This window comes from Protomyctophum bolini (genome assembly GCF_963924005.1).
Source record: "Protomyctophum bolini genome assembly, chromosome: 20".
Classification (NCBI taxonomy): domain Eukaryota; kingdom Metazoa; phylum Chordata; class Actinopteri; order Myctophiformes; family Myctophidae; genus Protomyctophum; species Protomyctophum bolini.
Window position 1 is genome coordinate 11,891,856 of NC_137881.1, and position 24,160 is coordinate 11,916,015.

At 43.8% G+C, this 24,160-nt stretch overlaps 1 protein-coding gene across 1 annotated transcript in view; it reads right to left on the reverse strand.

Moving 5' to 3' along the window:
* Positions 1 to 24,160, reverse strand: part of nrxn2b (neurexin 2b) — a gene marked incomplete at its 3' end in the record, with an annotated part of 769,013 nt that overhangs the window by 557,371 nt on the left and 187,482 nt on the right. The window lies entirely within an intron of this gene.

Sequence of the window (24,160 nt, forward strand, 5' to 3'; positions counted from 1 at the left end):
CTAGCTATAGGCCTTGTTGAGGAGCTTATATATCCTTCTACAGCTAAGCCAAAAGAGCCGTTTAGAAACCCGGAAGAGACTCCTGCTCTGAGCGGCATCTTGCCTCCCCTTGTCGCGTTTATCTGGGTGTACCCAGAGTGTAGAGTAGGAGAGTAGCGACACACTTTGATCTCGCCGCAAAGCGGGTGCCTGTGGGCTATATACACTATTATACAGTAGTTCCAAACATTGCTCCTATGGCTGGAACTATCCCATTGAGATAGAATGAGCACTTCCGCATTCCATTGTTACAATGGGAGTCAACGCTATAGTGTCGACACTCATACCGTTATGGCCAGAAACCGCTGAGTCAGGAAGTATAAGTATATGTCTCGTGATTGTCATTTAAACTTGGACACACGGGCGCCGCCCACGTGATCCAAACGACTGACATAGAAACATAGCTTTGTCGTGATCAGCAGTCAAACTGTGGGGACAGACTGTCTGTCTCTGTCTCTCTGTGTGTGTCTCTCTCTCTGTCTCTCTCTCTGTCTCTCTTATAACAGACTGTCCCTCTTAAATCCAGCCTGTACCACTTTTGTACCCCGGCGACATGTGGAGTGGAATGCATTATGTCTCGACGTCTCACCTAGTCATTACCACTGAGGCTTCGCTCGCTCCACGGTTTCACTTTTCACAGAGTGGATGAGAAGAAGGAAAAAATCCTTCCAAATTACAGCCTGTCAGAGCTAAAGAAAACGTCTGCTCGGAAAGAAGACGGGGGGAGGGGGGGGGGCATCAGCGAGGCCTCTTAATGGAGTTGAGTTGATAAATGCTGTAATTCATCTTCTATTTCCCTGGCAAGGCGCCGGCGAGACGAATCTGCTGCTCTGACATCGTGGGGGGGCGGGGGGATATTTGTATAAACACATCAATATCAACATTAACACTAATTGCTGATTAGTTTCAGATCCGTCCAGCCCCTGTTACCAATTCATCCTCTCTCCCGCCTTCTGCCTCTTTCTCAGAATTCGTCGCTCCGTTCTCCCCCGGCCTCTCGCTGAGGCGGAGCCCGACCATCAACAGCGGTGACGTAATTCATATTTATTTCATACCATGTAAAGGCATATTTTTCTGGAGATCAGTTCTGCTTTTGAACCACAGGTTCACGAGGTCAGACCGTTCAAATGGCCACGCTACACATGCCCACTCTATAAAGTCTATCCCTCCATCATTTGAAGCTGCGGATGGATGTCTGCCTGTTCCACATTTGGAACTGTGGGTGGCAACCAGTAGTGACTCACATGTTTTACTTAAGTAAAAGTATGAAGTATCAATACCACCATATACAGTACTGTAGTAATACTCTGTTGTAAGTAAAAGGCCAGAATTCGAAAAGTACAATATTTGGATCCGAGATGTGAATATTGGAAAATATTCAAATATTGGAAATACTTGCATAGGCTCAATTTATGTAACTTCGATAGCATTTTATGTAGACATAGTACGCTATAGAGTATACACGTAGTTTCTTTATATAGATATTCCATGCACTGTTAGGTTCTTAGCTTAACTATTTTTTATGCATTTCATTTATGTTTTTGTGTTCCTGCAGGCTTACTGTATGTCGCTCTGGATTAAGAGTATCTGCTAAATGCCAAAATTGCAAAATTGTAAACAATGCATAAAACAGACTCACAATGAATGCGATATCCACCATTGTTAAGCACAGACGCCTGGACTCATTCGAATGGGGGGGAAAAACCCCTCTCCTGCTGATCGTTTTTCGTGCCTCTCGACAAACACATTGGCGTTATTGAGTAAGTTGCCCTGGAGCCACTAAACGTTACGGCGCACGTTATTAAAAGCAATATCACTTGATTGCAGGGGCAGGCTCGGAAAACCACATGGCGCCCCGGGACGTCGTCATAAAGCTCTAATTCACTCCTTCCCAATGAAATGTCCATGAGGGCAGGTTGGTAAACTGCGCTGAGTGATAGTGGCATCTGCGCAGTAAAAGCCAACAGGGCTGAAAATGTCCGCACTGAGAATATTGCCTTTTACTACGGAGTCTGGAGCCACTCGACTCTAAAGGGACCAGGCATATCGACAAACAGACAAATCAAAGGGGTGAACTACAAAAGCAGACATAAACCTAATTTAGTATGTCTGTACGTGTGCGTGCACTGCACATACACACACACACAGGCACATACACCCCCCCCTCTCTCTCTCTCGGCTGTCAGCACTGGGGTGTGTGACAGAGCAAAACGTAAAACAACTCTACTGTATTCACTTTTGTCGAGGGAAAGACTAAAATCACCAGCGCTGTGCATTCTAGAGTCAGCCCGGTTAGAAGACATGGTTTTCATCTCGTGATGGAACAACGGTTATACTATTGCAGCCTTGCAGCATCACTAATGGGACATGTCCTTCAACTTCCAACTTAAAAGCATTAATATGTGCACTTTCAGCATTCGTAGACATATAAATAATATGAATAATTACCTCAAATAAGCACTTTACCATGAGTACATAGAGTGAGGTTAAACAAGAATGACAATGCCACTGCAGAGAATATTCATCATAAAGCACCCCATGAAGCATAAGGTATTAACCAACCATGCACTTCCGCCCTAGTCTGTACTTTGGCTGTTATCCAACTGCTATTTTCAAAGGATTTATAATAATTATATACCGTATATTGTGAAATGGACAATTCTGCATAATGACGGACTACTTTTACCCGTAACAGATTGTGTCTACATGTCCGTACTGTAGATACGTTAACTTAAAGCTGCTATATGCAATAATGTGTCAAATTTAATTAAAAATCCCAGCACCCCCCAAGTAAACAATGTGGGTAAGCTTTTATATTCTCCCACCACTGCATGTGCACGCACACACGCACAGACTAAAGGTCCTTAATGCGCCAACGCAATGCGTATATTTACGTGGGCGCGGTCCCGTGAAAGTGTTGCATGCATGCTCGTTTTGTGCACACGCCCACGACTGACTAGACCTGCATTTTTGTTTTTACGCTTGCGTTGTCGCGCCCCCCTCATGAGCAGACCTGGAGCAGACCTGTCGTTGATCCAGGTGACAACGTCTGCGTTAATCTATGCCCGTCTGAAAGTATACGTTAACAGGGTATCTGTGCACAGTGAGTGTTGTTGCTGCAGTGTCCAAACTCCTGCCTGGGGCCTCTCCATGCGGTGAGAGCATGCAGGGCGCGGGGCCTAATGTTCAACGCTGGCTGCAAGGTGAGCAGCAGCCAAAAAGAGGGATAGAATAGAGATGGAGTGAGAGAACAGGGCCAGCTGTGGACACAGACCGTGGCATTGGCCGGTCCGCTTTGGACCTGCCTCTGCCTCTGCATGCCTGGCGGTATACTGTGAACCCCCGTGCTACACCTGTACTCAGTCAGCCGCGAGTGATGATGGATGACGGTTGGCCCTCTTTGCTGCGATCAAAATGGATCAGCACACGAACACACACACACACACACATGCACAAACGCACGCGGGCGCACAATCACACTCGAGCACGTGTTTGTACATAAGCTGCAAACACACATTCACACTTGTATTGACACGTGTGCACAGGTATGAAACAGCCTAGCATGTGCGCGCGTACACACACACACACACACACACACACACACACACACACACACTCCCAGAAAACTCATTATGCTACAACATGCCTGCCAGGCTGGCCCTTTGGCTGAACATCGGCTTCTGTCCGGCGATCCTCATGCAACGCATGGATTCCTTGTTTCGCTCTGATTCCACTGGTGCCACTTTGATCCCATCAGCTCGTCTGACCTCAGACAACAGAAAAGACCCCGTTCACCTCCCGCTATTGTTTACCATCGGCCGGCCTCCGCTCTGCATCTTTAACCACAGCCCGGGCCGTTCCCCTTGGGCCGGAACCTGGTAACATGGGCCTTAATGAGCTATACATTACACTATTGTTGTTATTCTGCACTTGTTAAACAGCCTTCTCCTCGTCCAAATGTGTCCCTATAGATGTGTTCAACCAGTGTTCATTTTCGTGACTAAAACTATGTCGGAAAAATGTTCGTCGACTACCTTTTTTCACCGAGGAAGACTAAATAAAAGCTATAATGCTATAAGCTATAATGACTAAAACTATAAGACTACCGGTAAATGTAATATATAGTAGACAAAATGGTAGGGAGGGACTAGTGGAGAAGAGTTCTAGTAGAACTAAGACGAGGCATTCTATGGTCGGTTGTTGCATGCTCACAATGGCGCTGTTGTGAGCATGCAACCAAGTGCATGGTCCGCCAAAATTACATTTTTGCAGACAAAATAAACTGTAGAATTAGTTGACAACAATGTTATATATTTTTTTACCAAAAGTAGACATTACAGAAAAAAACGAAATCTAAATGTTGCTGTCAAAATTACCACTGGCAGACTGGCCTGTCTGCGTGCTTTGCCATTCATATCTGTTGCGCTTCGCGAGCCCTTGCGCGTGTGTGTGTGTGTGTGTGTGCGTGCGTTGCGGCTGCTGTGCGAGCCGGCATGTGTCGGAATAGTTCTGAGACTAATGAGGCTTTCCCTCCACGCTCAATGGACATCAAAACATACCTGGGCACAGCCAGACAGATGCCACTGACGGATCCACTGAGCTGATTGGAAGACACAGGTAGCTAGGCTTGGCACAGACGCCGGCGATAAGCAGCGTCGGCCAGCCGGCTGCCAGCGTGACGCCAGCAGCCCATCCAGCCGAATCTTTCTCTTGTTCCCCTCTCTCTCTCTCTCTCTCCCCTTGTCCCTCTCTGAAGATGACATGGAGCTTTTTGCTGTGCTCAAAGTCTGTGAAACATGTTATTGTTTTTTTGTAGTAGTACATCTCGGGTTCCCATTTTCCACTTCCATGTGCAGTTGAGGGACGATGAGGCGTGTACAGTACATGTATATATAGCGTGCTATACGTGCTCAAACGTGCGTTCCCGCACGGCAAGAGTGCGTCACGCATCCTCGCCCCGCGTGGCATCGGACGAGGAGATAATGCGCGCGATGGATCCAAATCAACACGATGCATCATGCGGAGCATGCAGGATCCAATTCAACACGAGTGATTAAGAGAAGAGACACATTTTAATTAAAGTCGGACATTTGGGTGCGATAAACAGAGGCGTCGATTCATCATCTCTTCCCTCCGTCAATTAGCAGGCAGACGATGGAGAGAGGCTCCCTCTTCCGTTTCAGTTGGCCCGGCAGCATACCTCCCGCAGATCAGCTAACTGGCAGAAATGATGAGGAATTAATGTGAGGATTTAATTGATTAAGCCGGTCTAAAATCAGCACATTGTGCTTTTGGCCGGTTGACAAAGTCAGGAAGGAGTGGGAGAAAGTTTTCTATATTAGGATAAAGTTTTTTTCTTTTCTTTTTCATGGCTCGCACAGGAGTTCTGTATTCTGCGTAGTATGCATGTCTGTCTCCTCAAAAGTAGATCAATCACATCTCACGCTGCACGTGACAACACACACGTTAATGACTCCAGTATGACTATTAGTACCAGTATAACACGCTATATATACATGTACTGTACACGCCTCATCGTCCCTCAACTGCACATGGAAGTGGAAAATGGGAACCCGAGATGTACTACTACAAAAAAACAATAACATGTTTCACAGACTTTGAGCACAGCAAAAAGCTCCATGTCATCTTCAGAGAGGGACAAGGGGAGAGAGAGAGAGAGAGAGAGAGAGAGAGAGAGAGAGAGAGAGGGGAGTTGCACCACTCAGTTCACACGGGTGTGATTTTTAAATATACATTCCTATATAAATTCCAGGTACTATCAGTGACGGAAATCAGTCCATTAAGTAATAAGAATCGCCAGACCTGCAACTATCCCTGCCAGAGTGAGCATCACTCTTTAAAGTGAGCAAACACACAACAACAACAACAGCACCAGCCCGGTCTGTGTCTTTTTCAGAATTACAAGGACAAATTGTACAACACGCATTCAGACAGTAATCTCCATTTGCAAAAAATGTGAACTTGTGTATACTATTCCATTAGCGCTGCCTCCACTCCTTCGCAACAATAGATATGCTCCCCGGTGACGACTAATGTGCTTGCTGCAAATATGCAAAATATTCATGGGGGGAGAAAAAAAGCGACGCACTGTATTATCAACCTGAAGGCATCAGGACTTCATCATGCAAGACGAGGTAGGTTGTGTGTGCGGGCGTGTGCGTATGGGTGTGTGCCTCAAATATTATTTGTATGCAAGTGCTGACGCTCAGAAGACGCATGTGGGTGGATACTGGATAGATAGAGATAGTGAGCAGTGAGCATAGTGGAGGGTGGAGTGACTGCAGGAGCAGATCGAGGAGAATCGGGGACGGTCAACACAGTGTTACTGCAAAAAAAAATGTTTATGTACGTGTACAAAAACTGCAGGTTCTGCCAGTTGCATGAACCACCATTCTGAAGAAATGTCACCGCACTTTCGCTCCACCTTCAAGAGGAACAATTTTTTTGGGAAATGTAACGTCTTAGATATGCATGCATTAGCTGTCAAAAAGCATACAAAACTAACTTGGTTGCCATCCATTGATGGTGTGGCTGGCCTGTAATATACAGAGCACTACAGCTGCATGCCATGTGAGGTTTCATCTTCATCTGAATCTGGGAATGTGACTTTGACACAAAACATGACAAACAAATTAATTAATTTTGAGCGGGCGCAGCATAGTGAGAGTGTAGCGAGGGAGAGCGCATGCAGTCTCTTCGTTTTCATATGGCCCTATAAGGCCCCTGCATGCACAACCATTAATGCATGCAGGCACGATGAGGCTCACAGCAAGAGGGAGAGACAGGGTAGAGGACGTGTGCTTTATAGAGCCACCATCAACTCCTGAAACGCAGTATCCTGAAAGTGCTGAACTTTCAACACACACACACACACACACACACACACACACACACACACACACACACACACACACACACACACACACACACACACACACACACACACACACACACACACACACACACACACACACACACACACACACACACACACACAAAGTTGGTCTAGAAGACTCTAGATACTTGACTGACAGCTCTGTTGTTGTTGAAGGAGAAGTGAATGTTCATGCTTGAAGTGTTCATTACTGAAGTGTCCACCGACCAAATCCACTCCTACAGCCATTATCAAAGCTTGGCCCACGGAAGCTCTTTTCCTTTCTCCCTCTCTCTGTTCTGCTTTGTGAAAACAGAATGTTTTAATATGCTGCATAAGCCCTGCATTTCATCCGAGACGAGCTGACCAGCATTTGTAACCCTCGTGTAAGTTCACATGCAGGGCTTGGACTGTATACGTGACTATTGGGAAAGTAGCGGTTTGTCAGGCGCAGCCCCCGGGCTATAGGAAATCGAAAAAGAGCCTCTGCAGAGACCGGCTTAATTGCTTGGGGATTTCTACGGCAAAAGACCAACGGCGCGGTGGCAGCTATAGCGTGGGACAACAAGAGTGATCCAGGAAGTTGGTATATACTAAGAAAAGAAAAGAAACAGGAATAAAATTAACAAGGGAAATGAAGCTGACGCATTGTTTTTTCTGCCCGTTTTAGTTATTTCATAACTACATTTTGAGGAGTCTCTTACAAAAGGGCGTGCGTGCGTGCGTGCATACCTCCCTAGCATGTACGTGTGGAAGCTGCTGCCACATACGGTAGCTCACCAGCAACTGACAGGCCTGCTGTCTGCCTCGCCGTGCCCTCCCCTGACCTGTGCATGGCCCCCGGGCTCCGCTTGTCTTCACCTTGAACACTCACATATAAAAGGCTGTTTGTCTATCCGCCGCCGGCACATCGCGCCTGTCGCTGAGGGAGGGGAACGAACAACACTGGGAAGGAAGGAAGCCTCCATCTGTATGCACGGAGGCGCTCCGCCTGTCACACGACGTGGTGCAGGTTGGGGGTGGATCGGGGGTAAGTCAGGAGATTAAGAACTATAGTCTTGGGCAGTGCTTGAAAAGTAACTATGGACATTTATGCCAGTACTGTACTTGAGTACAGTTTTGAATGACTTTAACTTTACGTCCATTTTTTAGTAGGCATGTACTTTATCCCTCTACATCTCGGCGGCACTCGGTTGTCATACATATACATATTTGAAAACTTGAAATTAGTTACTTTGTAGATTTAGATCATGATTACAAAACATGCTAGCCGATCATAGATCGGCTTTTTTTCCGAACATTGCCAAATGTAGAAAACAAATGGGATATTGAATGCTATTGATACTATTAAACTTTTAATCAGGACATTTAACAGTGCATTTCTACATTGCAGTATAGCTACCTTTACTTGACACTTTTTATGCCCCGGAGTATACTCTAAAAAGCCCCACCTTCCATTTCCCCCCAAAACCATGGACAGCGACATAGATTCAGAGATAATAGCATGTTCTGTCGGCCCGTAAACAAGGAAGTGAATGGCTGCGCGCATGCAGCGCAAAACATGTCCAGGAGCTCTGTGCAAGGCGTTGCCCAGCAACGGCCGCTGTGAAAAAAAACCCATATTTTAGCGATCAGGTTTTATATCATTTAGAAGTTAAGGACCTAAAGACGTCTCCAGACGTCTTGGGCCTTCTACGGGTGTAATTGTAAAGGCGTGTGGGCATGGGCAAAACAAGTGTTAAGTGAAAAATACTTCTTCCACCTCTGCTGCTCTGGGTCACTCTGGTGTCAGTAGATCACATTTTGTTCATTTTGCATAGCAGCGCTGGCAGCCTCGCGACGGCGTGATAAACTGGAGAGTCAGTCGTGCTCTCTCAACATTGATTTAAATGCCCCCGTACCCCACGCGTACGCCACCCACACTCAGACACACGCCTTCCTTGATATTAACGGGCTTTAATATACAGTACGTTCTGTTGAAAGATGAATCACTAGCGATCTAATATGCTGGCCACAGCTAAGGTTGGGGCCTTGGGGACGAAACGATATATGGCTAAAACAATGGGAGAGACGAGGAGAAATATTTCAATGCTGCTGTTGTATATTGCACTTTCAGTTGAAAATGTAATAAATGGTGCACGCACACACACATGCGCGCGCGCGCACACACACACACACACACACACACACACACACACACACACACACACACACACACACACACACACACACACACACACACACAGACACACACAGACACAGACAGTAATAAAGTAAAAAATATACCAAATATACCAGTTTGTGCGTGTGCGTACACACACACACACGCACACACACACACACACACACACCAGATTAATTTCACAGTTTAGCTGGGAGTAATTATGATGAATCATCACCATTTGTAAATGTACCCAAAATATGTCAAAATGACGGCAGATATATTATAGGCCTACATTGCATTAGTTTATTGTGACAATTATTTGCACGTGCACCCTTGGCTTTGGTTATATGCCACCGAAAGAAGGAGGGAGCAAGGTTTATTAGCTACCTTAAGTAGCCTATACTTATCTCCACTGTACTATCTATTAAGGCAAAAGATTACAAAACAAAATCACCGCTGCATCATTTAGCTTCAGATATTAGGCATAGGTTTGTGCATAGCATCAGCATCAGTACAGCAGCATTATTGGAGTGTGTTCAAGGTCATACTGTATCTACATTACATAACAGTAGACGGTAACGCTGTGTGTAAATGCAGTGTGTGCTGCTGTCAGTAGATGGGAAATAATAACCAATTCAGTACATACTGTACTGTACCGTCGGTAGACAATACAGTAAACAGTTCATAGAACCAGCCGTGGCAGAATATAGCTATAGTCATAGCAGTACATCTACAGTTAATATACAGAATATAGCTATAGTCATAGCAGTACATCTACAGTTAAAGCAGACGTTTAGCAGGGGTCTTCAACGTGTTTCAGGCCATGGACCCCTAGCTGAGAGGTCCATTTGGTTCCATTTGTACACTCTCAGAGTTAAATTAACAGTGGTTTTACAATATAAAATGGGGGTCCCACCCACCATTAAATCGGGAGTCCGTAGCATAATGCGTGTGAAACTGGGGGTCCATTATTATTAATATGTTTCGGAATCACTGCTAGAGCCGTAAAGATCCTCCCTTATTGGGGTCACTGGCATGCGTTTGCAAGTGGCCTAATAAATGTTGATTTGGGGGTCCTTGACACGAAAAAGTTTGGGAACCACTGGTGTAGGCCATGGGTTCCCAAGCTTTTCAGTCCCTGACCCCAAAAAAATGCTGCTATTGACTCACAACCCCCAACCTAACCCCGGAGGCAATGTTATGCACATAAACGTGCATGTTTGGTGCACATTTGTCCACACATCTAATGTATTAATCCTGTAAGCCGGCTATAGAGGTTTTGTAACAATCATGGTTACAATGTATTTGTACTAATTTGAATATTGTATTTAACTCATTCTGTTGAATTCTATTCAGGTGTGCAGCATATTTTTTTATTGTGCGACCCCACCGTCAGTGTCCGCAACTTTGGGAACCCCTGGTGTAGCCTATAGGCTAAGTACAGTACGTACAGTATGTGTACTTAACTTATGGGTTATGTTCAAACCATGATGTGATTTTTCATGTGAACATTATTTATGTGATCGTCTTTTCTTCTTCTTTCTCCCCGTGTCACCATTTCTATGCACAACTAATTAAGCAGTTTACTGATGGAGAGCTCAACATTTTAATTAGTATAAATGAATCCTCTGGTTGGAACGCTGAGCATTCAGTGCACAAATGTCTGTTTGTATTATTTAGCCTCAAACAGCTACCAGAATGCAGAGTTAAATAAATGATGAATTCTAATTCATGGGATATCATTTTGCAACTTGCCGTCATCCCCAATTAATTTAATTAATTAACAACCACTACCCACCTCTGAGACTACTGTATTATATTATGAAATCCCTGTTTTATGTTTTTTTCTCCTTTTTTTTTGCAGACTGCAGACAGCAACAGATGGTAGTTACTTCGTAATCACATCGCTGTAATGGGGTAACTGGCAAAAATTTGGTATTACGGAAGAATGCCGTTTGATTCTGTGCTGCTGTAGCCAACAGTCAGAGCCCAGTGCCTGTTATTAGGTAATAAACATGCTGGGCAAGACCTATATACACTGTTGATTGGTCTAAACCAGTGGTTCTCAACCAGTGGTCAGGGGACCACCAGTGGTCCTTGAGGGGGTTCCAGGTGGTCCCCAGCTAAATGATGGAGAGTTGGTAACCAATTCGACCCCAATAGAGCGGCTTTAACTCTTGAGAGCATAAAATGGACCCTTAAGGGTCCATTTGGTTTCATGTCATGCTCTCAAGAGATAAATTATTGTTAAGCATCTGCATCAGTTAATTTACAAGAAGTCTACACAATTAGAATTGTTATTTTGATCAACGTTTGCCTGCATGTAATCTCTCCTATGGTACCAACATCAACACAGCATGGAATTGTGGACAAAATGTTATCCAACGACAACACAATATTGACATTTTTGGGTCTGAGAGGCTAAATGTCATCAAACGGTGGTTCTGTGGCTCAAATGCAGAATAAATGATGGGCCTTGAGATGAAAAGGGTTGAAAACCACTGCTCTAAACAGAAGTACTGGAATTTGGTGGAAGCTGGAAGAAAAAAAGACAACTTTCAGTTGAAACTTTGGAAGCCCCGCTTGCGGCTAGACACACTCTGCCTCAGGTCGTGAGTGACCAGGCTTTTCTCTTTGCAGATGAGTACAGGATGGGACAGAGGCTATAGGTAATAATTAAGTGATTGTTAATGTGTATTATCTCTGTACCAAATAATTCAGGTTTAGTTATAAATAGTTGAATAATTTGGTAAACGGTAAACAACTTCATTTTTGTTGGTTGCGACCATATAGGTCGCAGTTTACTATTAAAACCTGCATCTCGCGTTCCGTCACGCCTCGTGACACGCTCCATATATGGCCAATACAGAATTCATTCATTGTGTTTTGTAGTTCCATCCTTATGAACACATCATGCAATGGGAACTACAGACAACATGGCGGTCATCTCAGGACATGGATCTCATTGCATGTGGCCTAATAATGGCCTGCATTATTATGGTAATGGTATCGGCTCATTTTTACATCCCCACGGATGTAAAAAAACCCACACATGCTTATACAGCGATCCACTATTCCTCACTGCATATTTATGCATTCATGGCTACATAAATGCAAGCCAAGGGACACAAACATTGGCAGTCACGAAACAACAATGCATCCATCGTACACTCCGAGTTCACGGCCTCATCACAGATTTTACATAGCGAGCGAGTGCCTATACAGCAAAACGATATATCAAGGATAGGCCAATAGCAATAATAATAAAACGCTGAGGAAAACCTTGGGATGTTTATCCATTCCAATGTACATACCCAACCGGGCCAAATACACACATTTATACAGTATCTCTCTCTCTCTCTCTCTCTCTCTCTCTCTCTCTCTCTCTCTGAGAGCGGAGCACACACACACACACACACACACTCCTGGTTTAGAGACACAGTCCACACACGCACGGCCGTATGATGAAGATGTTTTGGAAGTCGTATAGAAGGTCATCCACTATATTCTCGCCTGTAAACCATGTTACGCCCGTATGGGTTGTTTGTCACTGGGGGCCCCGCTACGAAGCCGTGCGGTCCTTGGTCACAATCTCAGGCATTTATCAAAAGGCTCCTGCAGGAAGGATGGCACCGCGTCCTTGGGAGGGAAGGAAAGGAATAGCAGTGCACGGTTGCACGGCGAAGCCTCTGAGGTCAGCGGTGTGACACATATTGAGAGTGGAACGTTGTGGTTAAAGGGAACTTCCAGCATAGGAGAGTGTATAGCAATAAGGGACCCGGTTGGATTTTTATTGTGAAATTGCAAACATTCTCTGGGAAACCCTAACGAGAACAACAGCAGCAGCAAGCAGCCATACTTTCAGGAACGGTGGTCATTGTCATGTTCAATGTCACACATCCCACACACACACGCATTCACACACAAGAATTATGGCATTCATACATGCACGCACACACGCGAATTATGGCATTTATACATGCACGCACGCAGACACGCGCATGCACAAACACACGTATGTACGCAAACACACTACAAATATTGACCGGAGTAACAGCGTCTCCGCCATATATGACGGCTGCCAATTAGAGCAGAGACACTACAATACTTTGCCAGCCTTTTTGAGCATCCAAAGTTGTTGGAACCCTTCAACAACCAGTCTGTGCACGCAAGCGCGCGCGCGCACGCACGCACACGCACACGCACACACACACACACACACACACACACACACACACACACACACACACACACAGCTTCATATTTTGACAGCTGAGTCGGAATCTGTTCAAAGGAGAAGAGAGGCCTGCGGCAGAGAGGGGAGGGGTAACTTCTGTAAAAGGTGTCAAAAGTAAACAAAACGCACAACAAAAAAACCAATGAAATAAAAAACACTGGGACACACACAAAAAAATCACCACACCTGTCACATTCCTGCTTTGAATCGGGGCCAGGCACGGTGTGACAGTGGCCACAGCGCAATTGAGACACAGCCCTGTCAAGGTGCTGTTGGAACTTTAATAACAACAGTCTCTTTGGTTTGTCTCACTAACATGCGGTGACAGCAATGTTGGCATGTCTCTCTCTACCTCCATTTTACCCCTCTTCTTTTTAACCCATTCTGACCGGGCACCCATTTTGGTGTTAGCATCATGTTATGCTTTACCTATTGAAAAATAGCAGATCTACAAGCTCAGAGCTTGTAGGTCTGCTATTTTTGAAAAATTCGAAGAACGACTGACATTTTTAGAATCTGATCTCAGGTCAGAATGGGTTCATCAGACCAGTGTGTGTCCAGTGGAAACCTCGTATGAATCTGATCTCAGGTCAGAATGGGTTAAGCTGCACTGTAACTCTTCTCTCCTATACCCGGGATTTGAACCCGGTGCTTTTGAGGGCCGCTATACAGTAGCTTCTCCGACGTCTGCATGGCTTTTCGGAAAATTACGTCATATGGCAGCCAAGTCTATGCTTGTTCAGAGGTATACGATGTGGTACTCAACCACCCGGCCTGGGCCGTGTCTCAGTGGTCCAGGCACCTTGTCTGGTAATCCAGTCTGGCGGTGTGCCGCGGTTCGACTCCCGATCCCGACGGCCTTTAGTGCATGTCACTCCCCCATTTCCTGTCAGCCTGTACTGTATACCTATCCCTCTATAAAAACATAAAATAAATAGGCGAAAGCCACAAAACAAATACAAAAATAAAAACGCAACCACCCCAATTGTATAATGGTGGGTTCACACAGGCAGATATAAAAGATGCAGTCTACCATTCATTGTCAAGATGACGTTGCAAAGACACTCTGATGTACTGTAGCTGCTCCAAATCAACTCACGTGTCTTTGTGTCTATATTGTATTAAAATATTCAGAGTTACATTTTATTTGTGAACATAGACTACATTTGCATAATGGCACTATGAGACACTTTAGACTTAAGAGTATTCTGCATATCTGCCTCAGACTACATAAAAAATACTTTAAAGTCACTATGCCGTTTATTTGATCTAAAATTACCAGATTGCTCCAATTTAAGCCATTGAAATTTGCACATTGATATCAATACGGTTGTTAAAAGAAGTTCCTTTCAAGTACTACATTTAATGTAATAATTATGGTAATTTGAACTTCAAGAGCTTGTAACAATGCAGTGATGTTTAGTTAACATAGACATGATTAGGCTAATGTACATAATCATTCGGGTCTCATTATATGCATGTTCAAATGTCTATAAATAGCTCGATAATATTGTTGTTATCTTTGACATGCTTATTTAAGGTTTGATTTCTTACTGCCTGCTCTCCACCCTGATGGATTAGAGCTTATGAAAAATGATTTCACCCACATATTTGCATCTGTAAAACTCTGATGTGACAAAGTTTATACTGACTAAATAAATTACTTTAGGTGCATTCGCATCATCCACGGCGGACACGGCAGCCCGGTTTCAACTCAAAGATACAGGGGGGCAATATGGGGGCATCAGCAGCCACGACCGCTGCAGCTGACAGAAGATATGGACAAAGCATTTAAACAAAGACTAAAGTCCATAAAGGACAATGACATGTACTAACACTGGCATGCATGGTTCTTAAAAGTGTGCTGATAGTAATACCTCAGTCCACTCTTTCTATTCCCTGGCCCTATAGGTGCTCGTCTGCCCCCTTCTGTCATCGGCCTGTATTTAGATATAGTACCACTTTCTCCCCACCACCCCTCCAGACTGTCGTTCTCCATAACGCTCCCACCCTATATCCCCTCTATCACTCTCTCCCCCAACTCCGTCTGTAGGCCTACATGTCTCCACCTTTTCTCCTTCCCCTTTCGTCTCAATTCATTGTGAACGAGGGACCACCACCACCCTGACTTAGCATCAACCTGGGGACCACTGCTGTGTTGCGTGGGGATATGGGCTAACTATAGTGCTTGTGTAACACTTGTGCATCGAACTTGCCACTGTATCTCAACCCTGGTCCAGGGACTACTAATAATTTCCTAGTAATAATAATAATGACTCAAACAGACAAGCGGGTGCACTTCCCCCTCTTGAGATTCTAACCCCCTTTTTCGGTTGAATTTCTTGACCACCAACTTGTCAGTACATGATTACATGGACGGTCATCATAGGTCACCAGGTCATTCAGTTCACTGTCAACTAATGGAAAGAAAACATAAAAAAAATCAACAATCCTAGTACATGCAATACTTCCACGGAGCACCTGTTGAAAACCCCTGCCCTATAATACACACTCTTGAAGCACCATGTAAGGCAGGAGTTTGCGTGCGACCCGTGCGTGCGTGCCTCAAATGCACGTGCCAACTGCCATGTGGTGTGTGTGTGTGTGTGTGTTGGTTCACCAATATGTGACACACCATACCACACCACCATACATATGCATCTGCAACTCTGCACCCGTGTGCACACAAATGGACATGCATGGGCATGTCCCGTGTGAGACACCCACCCACGCGCCCTGTGGCGGATAGCAGAGCGGTGCCCTTATAGCGCCATTGATCCGATGCTGATGATTATAGGTTCACACCTCGGAGTCATGCTACTTTACCTTCTCGCTATATATCCAAGAGGCGAATGAATAAACATGCAGCAGCCGGTTGGAATGACTTTGAATCAATCGCATGCCGAGAGGGCTCTTGCACCAACAAAATATGCATACCAGCTACAATAATTATGCAAAGTGACGAGGCTTGCATGGTAACCATCTGCACGTTTCTATCGCAATCATCATCATCTGTACAATAACACTATGAGTATACGTCCACATAATATGTCACCTAGCCATATGCCTGTAAGGTCATCGAGGCTATACGGCGAGACTTGCTATACGGGCTAAGATGGAGAGCTTTCAGTCTGCATGTCCTTTGCTGCCACAGAATGTCAGCCTGTGACGTGTGCTTCTAACAAAGCAAGCTCTACGAGCTCAAGTACAAATGAGCTCAAGTACACAAAGCATCAATCAGGCTTAAACGATGCCCTGTCCAAAAGTAAGCTGTTGATAGGTGCGTCACAAAGTTGCCGGGTCAAGACATAAACTGCACATCTTAGCAGTAACTTTCGGCCCGTTTTGGCTGATTAACTGGCGCCCCCCCCCTCTTCTCGATCGATGGGATATGGAATAAGTTTAAGCCACACAAAGATGCAGAAGATTGAGTATTGAATATTCGCCTTCACTCACACAGCGTCTCTGGCTTTGCACCCTCCTATACTGCTGTTGTATGCAGGTACACACGCACGCACACACAATTATAGATACCTGTGCACAAGGCACGGATGCATACGCACAGAGATCACACACACACACACACACACCTGACTTCAGAGATATGAAGGAATCATTCATGGACAATGGGTCAAAAGCCTTCGGGCTATACGTAAGTCCAAATCCAGAGGGACAAAACAACTCCTGCCAAAAAAAAGAAAGTCCTTTTGGAAACACCAGTGAGGAAATCTACTTTTTATGAGCACCACGCATTGAACAAATGAAAAAAATCCACAAGGTAGAGACATAACATTTTCACTGGCTAGACATTATTCATTATCTCTATGTTGCGCTTATAACAGGTAGAGAAGTTCATGTAAGGACACAGTTTGCAGACAGGGTTTCAGAGAGAAAATCATCCACTGAGCAATAGTCGGCTATCAGACGACAGTCTAAAAATTGATTATAAATGGTCTAAAAACAGGTTTTTAAAGCAGAAATAACATGCACGTTAACATGCAAACTGTTTTTAATATTTTATATCATATTGTCTATGTCCCTCAAAGTTATTTCTAATGGTTTGAGCCTCGATCACCACTCTGATAGAACCAGTCCTTTGAAATCAGTTTTAGCTGCAATGCCACAATGTCCTCAGGTGGATGGGGCACTGATATGCAAATTATTTAATATTTGAGTCATTATAATACTGATGCTAGATAAAACCAGGCTTGTTTCCATTCCATGCCAGCTTGGTAAATCAACAATGGTGGACATTGTAAACAAAGTGGAAATGCAAATTTGGAACTGAAGACTGAAGAAGGAGGAATTATACAAAGTAGGGTGACATTGATGACATCACGATGAGGAGAAAATCAGTTGAGCTGTTCCTGAGACACATTATGGGAGCCCCAAAAACACAAAAGAAATTCAAAAAGTTGAATTTTATGCTATAGATTCAAAGTCTAATCTAAGCCATGGTCAAAAAAAGTTTTGACGATTTATAACCCATTTCTAGACGTCCATTTAGACGTATTATAGACATCTATAATAGCCTGGAAAAATGTGCAGTGGGTCAAAAAAATCTCCGAAAAAATCTGTTTGTGTTGCGTGCATACTGAGTGTGATTATAACAAGGCAAAGCGTCATAATGATTCTGTTTGTGTTGCGTGCATACTGAGTGTGATTATAACAAGGCAAAGCGTCATAATGATTTTGTTATTTTGTTCCTCCCAAAACAAGGTGGTTTTCTGAGTAGATGCATTACCAAAATAAAAGTCCTTGAAAGTAACTTGCAGCGCAAGTTACTATTGTTTATGCGTGTGGCTCGTGGTGTGCCAATAAACCGCCTACTTTTATATTACCGGTAAATTAAATAAAAATGTCTACAGTAGTATCTTCTTCATCACACATTTAATTTAAATGAGGCACACCGCAGTGGGGTTTAAATTACCCAAGATCATAAAGTCTGCATTCACTCTGCATAATGTCTGCGTATATTTATATTTGTTTACCTCAGGGTTGTTGGAGAATAAGTAAGAACACGCTTCAAGCTTAGACAAGCAGACATACAGTACATGTTTGCAGCTATGCGTTGGCAGTAATCTACAGTAGGCTATACTGCAAACATGCATGGCCTAGATTTAAGGAAAATAAAAAAAATATCCCCACATAGGGAAGTCATAGCAGCCAGAGTGCAGGAGTGCGGGAGCAGTTTATCTGTGTCACACACACATGCACACACACACACACACACACACACACACACACACACACACACACACGCTCAACCAAACGCAAGGCATACTATCCAAATATAGTTCAGTCCATGAGTACAACTCATGAATGGAATATATTTATTGAATATAAAATGAGCAATATATCTACTATGAGATAAATCATTTTAGAATGTATTGGTGTGGTGTGTCGCACTGACACACCAGACCAACACATTCTAAAATACTCAGATGATACAGTTTTGATCAGTGCCTTGCATGATGTGAGCATGCAGGCCGCCGAGCGTAACCCACTGGCTGTGGGATTAATCCACTGAGTCATTTCACTGGCTTCTCCAACTATTCTGCAACACTATAGTAAATCCAGGTGTTTACCAATTAAGACCTGAGGCCGGTTCTATAAATGTCTTCTAAATACATTTTGCTATCAGTGGTTCTCCAACTTTTTCATGTCAAGGACCCCCACAGTTACCGTATGTTTCGTGTATACGGACCCCCATATCACAATGTATTTGTTCCAGGGACAACCAGAAGCAAAGGTTTCAGTTAAAAATGTTTGCTTTAAAATATATATATATATATATATTCAAAGATGTGCACACATTTGCTTTGTGCACAAGGTTAGCAAGGAATAGCACCTCTAATACTAAGCATGTGTTGTATGAAGAATATAGGTTGCTACCTTCAGGAAGGAGATATGGTGTACCAGCATACAATAAAGTCAGACTAAAGAGGTCCTTTGTCCACCAGTCGACCTTGAGGCTTAATCAGGAGTTGTAGTAGCCACAGGATAATAAATGCAGTAAATTGTCTTGTTCTTTGTGTTATGTCAAATGTGTTCTGCATACTTGGCTGCTGTGTCGCAAGACAAATTTCAGTGTGAACTGAAGTACTATATGATATATCATTTTCACGTAAAGAAATAGCACATCTACAGCTCATAGAGCACGGCACAAAGTGTTGCGCTATGAGGTTATAAATATCTGCTTGAATATCTGACAATACTGTGAATCTGTTAATCTCAGAAACATGTTCAGCGTTCAAGTCAATTAACACTGCATAGTTGTCACCTGTAATGAGTAATAGAGTAAAGGCACAATTATTATGTACAGTGTGTTGTTTAGGTAGACATACTGCATTGTTTGCTTGTTCAGAAGTGCTAAATATGTAATTTAGGCATATGTTTGCAGGATGCTAGGTTTGATTGCTTTTCTTTGCACCCTATATATTTACTCGACAATTTGCCCTACCTATGGCTTGATGACAAGGGGTTGTACTTTGTATATGTCACACTGCTAAAGAGTAAGTTGTAAAGTACGACTGAGCGAACAACTGCTATTTACGCCTAATGCACGGCAGGGTAAAATCACTATCAGCCATATTAGCCTTCATCTGCCTTTGCGATGCATATTGCCTCAGGCAGATTAAGGCCTCATTCACACACAAGACATACATAAGACACTGTGTCCTGTGTCTTCTGTGTGTCATGGCCGCCTCAATGCATTTCCAATAGGAGTCACATGGTTTGACGACACAACCTTGTTGCAAACAGCCATCAAACCATGTGACTCCCATTGGAAATGCATTGAGGCGGCCATGACACACAGAAGACACAGGACACAAGTGTGTCTTAGTCTGGCCCCTCTCAAATGTGGGAGGACTTCACGGCCGAAATGGTGACGGCCAACCAGATTCGTCTGGAACCAGGCTATAACCAACCAGGGCCCAGTATTCAAATATGGGGCGGGACATTGCGGTAAAAAGAAAAATCTAACACTGAGAGGGACGAGACTAATATCCACGCATTGATGTTAGTATCGCTACGCCAGGCTACAGCCGTATAGTCTAATCATGACACCTGTGTTATGTAACAACTATTATTGTTATATTTCTGGAAAAAGTTAATTTGCAGCAGAGCCACTTCGCTGACTTTGGAATGTTGGCTACAACGGATTAGCGGATTATTTTTTTGTCAACACCACATGGCGTTGTCCTGTGGGAGTGGCGTGCGCTGGGCCGGCCGCTGACAGTAATGGGTGAAACCGACAAGCTACGCTAGACACATGTATGCGAGCTAACACACAACGTTATACTCACACAGGAGGAGGGAGGAGAGAAGACAGATGACAGCGGGAGGGAGAATGAGAAAGATTTGAGGAGAACCGAACGAGAGAAGCGCAGTAAATAATTATATGTGTTATTGTCCAACCACACATATATTTTCGAGTGCTATATACTCTGAGTTATAGTGTGTGTGTGTGTGTGTGTGTGTGTGTGTGTGTGTGTGTGTGTGTGTGTGTGTGTGTGTGTGTGTGTGTGTGTGTGTGTGTGTGTGTGTGTGTTTGACGCTGGCAGGATGACATGCCTTTATGATGTCACCTGTCCCTTGGAACAGATTGGATTTAATTGGTTGGTCGTTGCAGCCGCGCGCCGTTTTTAACAAGCATACCTATAAATCGTGCACGCAAACAAACACGAGCACACACACACACACACACACACACACACACACACACACACACACACACACAAACAGCAATTATTGTAAACCTCCACCATCAGCAGAATGTACTTTATACCTCAGAGAACCACCGATGAAGTACACAAAAAGTAGTATGACTGATTCATACCAAATTGCATGCTTTTCTCACCAACCAACACACACACACACACACACACACACACACACGTGTTCTCCTGCAAACCAACCACCACCTTATTCCCTCTCTCAATCATTGAAGGCTATATTGGCCCCGCTGCTCTTATACGGGGTCGGGGGCGCTCCCTCGTGCCATGAATCGTATATTGTGACGGCGTGCCGATATATCAACCCGTATAGCCCGGTCACCTCCGCTGTGTCCTACCCCACGGCAGAGCCATGTTGTACTAGTCTGCGGCCCCCTTAGTGTTGCCGATAACAACACCGGGTCTGCGGGCTCTCATTTATCACCTGCGTTTGCTCGACGCCACGGCTAGCTGGGCTCAGCTGCTGTATGTACTCTGTAACAGCGGCTCGGGGGCTGCCAGAGAAAGCTTGGATACGTCAATACCTCTCCTCCCCGTGCCTGTTTTTTTCCTTCTCCCTCCTTCCACAGCCCTATTTGAATAGAGTCAGCTTTAAACTACTAAAGGTCAAAGCCCATGCATGCAACGCCAATCCCCCATCTCAAGGTTCAAGGTTATCTTTATTTGTCTCCCTCAGGAGAAGTTTGTCTTGGAGACAGAGTCACAGCTGCATACAAATAGCATAACACATTCACAGAAAGAAAAAGAAAAACACCATGAAACACATCAACATAAAAAACTGAGATATTGCACTCATTCCCTTGATAAAGTTTATTCATGCCAAGTTAAGTTTATTGAAGTTTTACACTTCCATGTCAACATAACCACTGTAAGCCTGCCGTCCCTATATTTCTGGGCATTATAGGGTATAGCATTTTTGGCAATTATCATCAGAGACAGTGGACCCTAGATTGCACAACCAGCTAGCCATTCAACACTGTCCCCTCAGGATGATGGGATTGGGATAATCATACGTTACTAAGCAAGTGAGTTCAAGCTCTATATTAGGATAGCTCTCTGATTGTTATGTTTCAGTGTAAATGTAGCCGAAGAATGGCTGATATTTCATACATTGCATGTATTCCATATGCATAGCTATAGAACCACTCAATGCAATTCCACCCACAGATTAATCTCCATGGGATTCTCATTTGTAGCACGCCATGTGTGCTCACCCAATAATTAATTGCTGCAACCGAGGGTCAGCTCTTGCCATATATAATCGATTCCCTAAGGTTCTCGCAAACAACCACGGAGTAAAATATCCCCACTTTTCCATGAGTTTAGCACAGAGCACATTGCACAATGCGCATACATAATCACAAATTGCTAAGTGTGATTACGATGAACGACCCAGCAGCACCAACCATAATGTGCCTGCATGAGAAGATTGATATAAACGTACCTCATTGAACAATATCCCACTTTTTGTATACCCATTTTCCTCTTTTGTATTTAAATGAAGTAAACACATTTCAGTTCTTACATTTCCTTTCTTCCAAATTGCAGTCGTTACTTAAATTGAAGTTCACTTAAAGGTTGAATTATAATATCCCACTTTTTTTGTATACCATTTTCCTCTTTTGTATTTAAATGAAGTAAACAAATGTCAGTTCTTACATTTTTTTTCTTCCAAATTGCAGTTCTTACTTAACTTGAAGTTCACCTAAAGGTTGAATTATAATCCATCCTGTCAATGGCTGACTGACTGGTTATAACCAATGTTTTGGTCTTAAAATTAGTTGATGAATATTATTATTATATTAAAAAGCGATATATGAATGAGAAGAGTTAATAGTGAATGTATTGTTTAGAGTGGATTTGTATGAAAAATAACCTAAATGATATTCCAATATTTCCGAGATATTTTACCGGTATTCATTAATTTGACAAAAGTGTGTAGTAAGAATGTAGAGGAATTGCCATTTTGTTCGTTAGGCTGTTATCTCCTACCGACAGCACGGAAATGCAGACAAAATCGTATCCGACGACACCAACATATTCTACATTTTGGGTCTGAGAGGCGAAATGTCATCAAATGGTGGCCCGGCCGTGGCTCAAATGCCGAATACATAATGGACTTTGATATGAAAAGGGTTGAAAACCACTGTTCTAAAAAATGTTTGCACAGTTAAATATCCATATATTGATGTTTACACATGTTATTATTGCCATGCAGAGACTTGCCAATATGAGTCTACATGTCACTTACTGAGCGACTGGCTGTTGTGAGTGAATCCCTATATTGCTGAATCATTCATATGGGCTGAATCATGCATAATGACTATTGCTGAATCATACATTATGTGTCGGCCCGAATCGCATCGTTCAATCACAAATGCGAGACATTGAGTTATCTGTTCCGTACTAGAGCTAACCATCCGAACCATGCCTGAGAAGAAGGTCCGGAGGGACCGAAACGTTGCCTTTGAATGAATGTAACACTGTTGTACCGAGCAGATACTCTGTGTACGGGCGTATCGTTCTTATTATTATTGATGTGCATACTGGCCTACAACGCACCTCATCGCAAGGCCTGCAAAAGTTTTTTCCTACAACAATCAGAACCATAAAAATGTACAGTATGTCAGACTTATAAAGAACTACACAAAATAAAGGTCCTGTACCTGCATCAGTAGGCCTAATTCTTTATACTGAAACCAAACTGTATTGCAGACCAAAAAGAAAACACAACAAAAAAGTTACAAACCCATAAGGGTCCATTTGGTTCCTAAACTATCATTTAGCTGGGGACCGCCTGGAACTGCCTCAAGGACCCCACTTTGAGAACCAACGCTGCAGATGACATACTACTCTGTTTACTTACTCATCAGGCAACAAAGAGACGGAAGCGTTCCGGGGCTCTCTGTCTGCACTGCAGAGCCAGACAGAGGAACAACAAAACAAACCCACTCACTCTGCCTGTATAGCAAATGTTCAGTCGCGGGAAGAAAACATAAAAGCTAGATGAACTGTGCGTGCAGATTAAACACTAAGGGAACATTTTGCCACTGCTGCTGGCACTCAATGAGATGTGTCTGGAGCCC